Genomic DNA, 5197 nt, shown 5'->3' with positions numbered 1-5197 from the left:
TATCAGCACCGCTATCTGTATGAACATGGAATTATCTACACCGCTATCTGTATGAACTTGGAAATATCTACACCGCTATCTGTTTGAACATGGAAATATCTACACCGCTGTCTGCATGAATATGGAAATATCTACACAGCTATCTGCATTCACATGGAAATATCTACACAGCTATCTCTTAACACATGGAAATAAGTACTCCGCTATCTCTATAAACATGGAAATATCTACACCGCCATCTGTATGAACAAGGAAATATCTGCACCGCCATCTGAATGAACATATAAATATCTACACCGCAATATGTATTAAGAAGGAAATATCTAATCCGCTATCTGTATGAACATTGAAATATGTACTCCGCAATCTGTAGGAACATTGAAATATCTACACCGCTGCCTGTATAAACATGGAAATATCAGCACCGCTATGTATATGAAAATGGAAATATCTACACCGCTATCTGTATGAACATGGAAATATCTACACCGCTATCTGTAAGAACATGGAAATAGCTACACCACTATCTGTATGAACATGGAAATATCTACACAGGCATCTGGATGAACATGGAAATATCTACTCCGCTATCTGTGTAAACATGCATAGATCTTCACGGCTATCTGTATAAACATGGAAATATCTACACCGCTATCTGTATGAACATGTAAATATCTACACCGCTATCTGTATAAACATGGAAATATCTACACCGCTATCTGTATAAACATGGAAATATCTACACTGCTACCTGTATAAACATGGAAATATCAGCACCGCTATCTGTATGAACATGGAAATATCTACACCGCTATCTGTATGAACATGGAAATATCTACACCGCTATCTACATGAACATGGAAATATCTACACTGCTATCTGTATGAACATGGAAATATCTACACCGCTATCTGTATGAACATGGAAATATCTACAAAGCTATCTGAATGAACATGGGAATATCTACACCGCTATCTGTTCGAACATGTAAATATCTACACCGCTATCTGCATGAAAATGGAAATATCTACAAAGCTATCTGCATATACATGGAAATATCTAGACAGCTATCTCTTAACACATGGAAATAACTACACCGCTATATCTATAAACATGGAAATATCTACACCGCCATCTGTATGAACATGGAAATATCTGCACCGCCATCTGTATGAACATATATATATCTACTCCGCCATCTGTATTAAGAAGGAAATATCTAAACCGCTATCTGTATAACCACGGAAATATCTACACCGCTGCCTGTATAAACATGGAAATATCAGCACCGCTATCTGTATGAACATGGAAATATCTACACCGCTATCTGTATGAACATGGAAATATCTACACCGCTATCAGTAGGAACATGGAAATTTCTACAAAGCTATCTGAATGAACATGGAAATATCTACACCGCTATCTGTTTGAACATGTAAATATCTACACCGCTATCTGTATGAACATGGATATATCTTCACAGCCATCTGTATGAACATATAAATATCTACACCGCCATCTGTATTAAGAAGGAAATATCTAAACCGCTATCTGTATAAACATGGAAATATCTACACCGCTATCTGTATAAACATGGAAATATCAGCACCGATATCTGTATGAACATGGAAGTATCTACACCGCTATCTGTATCAACATGGAAATATCTACACTGCTATCTGTATGAACATGGAAATAGCTACACCGTTATCTGTATCAACATGGAAATAGCTACACCACTATCTGTATGAACATGGAAATATCTACACCGCTATATGTATGAACATGGATATATCCTCACAGCCATCTGGATGAACATGGAAATATCTACACCGCTATGTGTATGAACATGGAAATATCTACACCGCTATCTGTATGAACATGTATATATCTACACAGCCATCTGGATGAACATGGAAATATCTACACCGCTATCTGTGTACACATGCATAGACCTTCACCGCTATCTGTATAAACATGGAAATATCTACACCGCTATCTGTATGAACATGGAAATATCTACACCGCTATCTGTATGAACATGGAAATATCTACACCGCTATCTGAACATGGAAATATCTACACCGCTATCTGCATGAAAATGGAAATATCTACACTTCTATCAGCATATACATGGAAATATCTACACAGCTATCTCTTTACACATGAAAATAAGTACACCGCTATCTGTATGAACATGGAAATATCCACACCGCCATCTGTATGAACATGGAAATATCTGCACCACCATCTGTATGAACATATAAATATCAGCACCGCCATCTTTATTAAGATGGAGATATCTACACCGCTATCTGCATAAACATGGAAATATCTACACCGCTATCTGTATAAACATGGAAATGTATACACCGCTATCTGTATAAACATGGAAGTATCTACACTGCTACCTGTATAAGCATGGAAATATCAGCACCGCTATCTGTATGAACATGGAAATATCTACACCGCTATCTGTATGAACATGGAAATGTCTACACCGCTATCAGTATGAACATGGAAATATCTACTCCGCTATCTGTATGAACATGGATATATCTACACAGCCCTCTGGATGAACATGGAAATATCCACACCGCTATCTGTGTAAACATGCATACATCTTCACCGCTATCTGTATAAACATGGAAATATCTACATTGCTATCTTTATGAACATGGAAATATCTACAACGCTATCTGTTTGAAGATGGAAATATATACACCGCTATCTGCATGAAAATGGGAATATCTACACAGCTATCTGCATATACATGGAAATATCTACACAGCTATCTCTTTACACATGGAAATAACTGCACCACTATCTGTATGAACACGGAAATATCTACACCGCTATCTGTATGAACATGGAAATATCTACACCGTTATCTGTTTGAACATGGAAATATCTACACCGCAATCTGCATGAAAATGGAAATATCTACACTGCTATCTGCATATACATGGAAATATCTACACAGCTATCTCTTTACACATGGAAATAACTACACCGCTATCTGTATGAACATGGAAATATCCACACCGCCATCTGTATGAACATGGAAATATCTGCACCGCCATCTGTATGAACATATAAATATCTACACCGCCATCTGTATTAAGATGGAGATATCTACACCGCTATCTGTATGAACATGGAAATATCTACACCGCTATCAGTATGAACAAGGAAATATCTACACCGCTATCTGTATGAACATGGATATATCCACACAACCCTCTGGATGAACATGGAAATATCCACACCGCTATCTGTGTAAACATGCATACATCTTCACCGTTATCTGTATAAACATGGAAATATCTACAGCGCTATCTGTATGAACATGGAAATATCTACACCGCTATCTGTTTGAAGATGGAAATATATACACCGCTATCTGCATGAAAATGGAAATATCTACACAGCTATCAGCATATACATGGAAATATCTACACAGCTATCTCTTTACACATGGAAATAACTACACCGCTATCTTTATGAAGATGGAAATATCTACACCGCCATCTGTATGAACATGGAAATATCTGCACCGCCATCTGTATGAACATATAAATATCTTCACCGCCATCTGTATTAAGATGGAGATATCTACACCGCTATCTGAATAAACATGGAAATATCTACACCGCTATCTGTATAAACAAGGAAATATCTACACTGCTATCTGTATAACCATGGAAATATCTACACCGCTACCTGTATAAACATGGAAATATCAGCACCGCTATCTGTATGAACATGGAAATATCTACACCGCTATCTTTATGAACATCGAAGTATCTACACCGCTATCTGGATGAACATGGAAATATCTACAAAGCTATCTGAATGAATATGGAAAAATCTACACCGCTATCTGTTTGAACATGTAAATATCTACACCGCTATCTGCATGAAAATGGAAATATCTACAAAGCTATCTGCATATACATGGAAATATCTACACAGCTATCTCTTTACACATGGAAATAACTACACCGCTATATCTATAAACTTGGAAATATCTACACCGCCATCTGTATTAAGAAGGAAATATCTAAACCGCTATCTGTATAAACATGGAAATATCTACACCGCTGCATGTATAACCATGGAAGTATCAGCACCGCTATCTGTATGAACATGGAAATATCTACACCGCTATCTGTATTAACATGGAAATATCTACACTGCCATCTGTATGAACATGGAAATATCTACACCGTTCTCCGTATGAACATGGAAATAGCTACACCGCTATCTGCATGAACATGGAAATATCTACACCGCTATCTGTATGAACATGGAAATAGCTACACCGTTATCTGTATCAACATGGAAATAGCTACACCGCTATCTGTATGAACATGGAAGTATCTACACCGCTAACTGTATTAACATGGATATATCTACACAGCCATCTGGATGAACATGGAAATATCTACACCGCTATCTGTATGAACATGGAAATATCTACACCGCTATCTGTGTGAACATGGATATATCTACACAGCCATCGGGATGAACATGGAAATATCTACACCGCTATCTGTGTAAACATGCGTACATCTTCACCGCTATCTGTAAAAACATGGAAATATCTACACCGCTATCTGTATGAACATGGAAATATCTACACCGCTATCTGTATGAACATGGAAATATCTACACCGCTATCTGTTTGAACATGGAAATATCTACACCGCTATCTGCATGAAAATGGAAATATCTACACAGCTATCTGCATATACATGGAAATATCTACACAGCTATCTCTTTACACATGGAAATAACTACACCGCTATCTGTATGAACATGGAAATATCTACACCGCCATCTGTATTAAGATGGAGATATCTACACCGCTATCTGTATAAACATGGAAATATCTACACCGCTATCTGTATAAACAGGGAAATATCTACACCACTATCTGTATATACATGGAAATATCAGCACCGCTATCTTTATGAACATGGAAATATCAGCCCCTCTATCTGTAAGAACATGGAAGTATCTACACCGCTATCAATATGAACATGGAAATATCTACACCGCTATCTGTATGAACATGGAAATACCTTCACCGCCATCTGTATGAACATGGATATATCTACACAGCCACCTGGATGAACATGGAAATATCTACACCGCTATCTGTATGAACATGGAAATAGCTACACCGCTATCT

This window comes from Gorilla gorilla, chromosome 7, assembly GCF_029281585.2.
Source record: "Gorilla gorilla gorilla isolate KB3781 chromosome 7, NHGRI_mGorGor1-v2.1_pri, whole genome shotgun sequence".
In the NCBI taxonomy this organism is placed as follows: domain Eukaryota; kingdom Metazoa; phylum Chordata; class Mammalia; order Primates; family Hominidae; genus Gorilla; species Gorilla gorilla.
Note: the sequence above shows the minus strand (reverse complement) of the source record.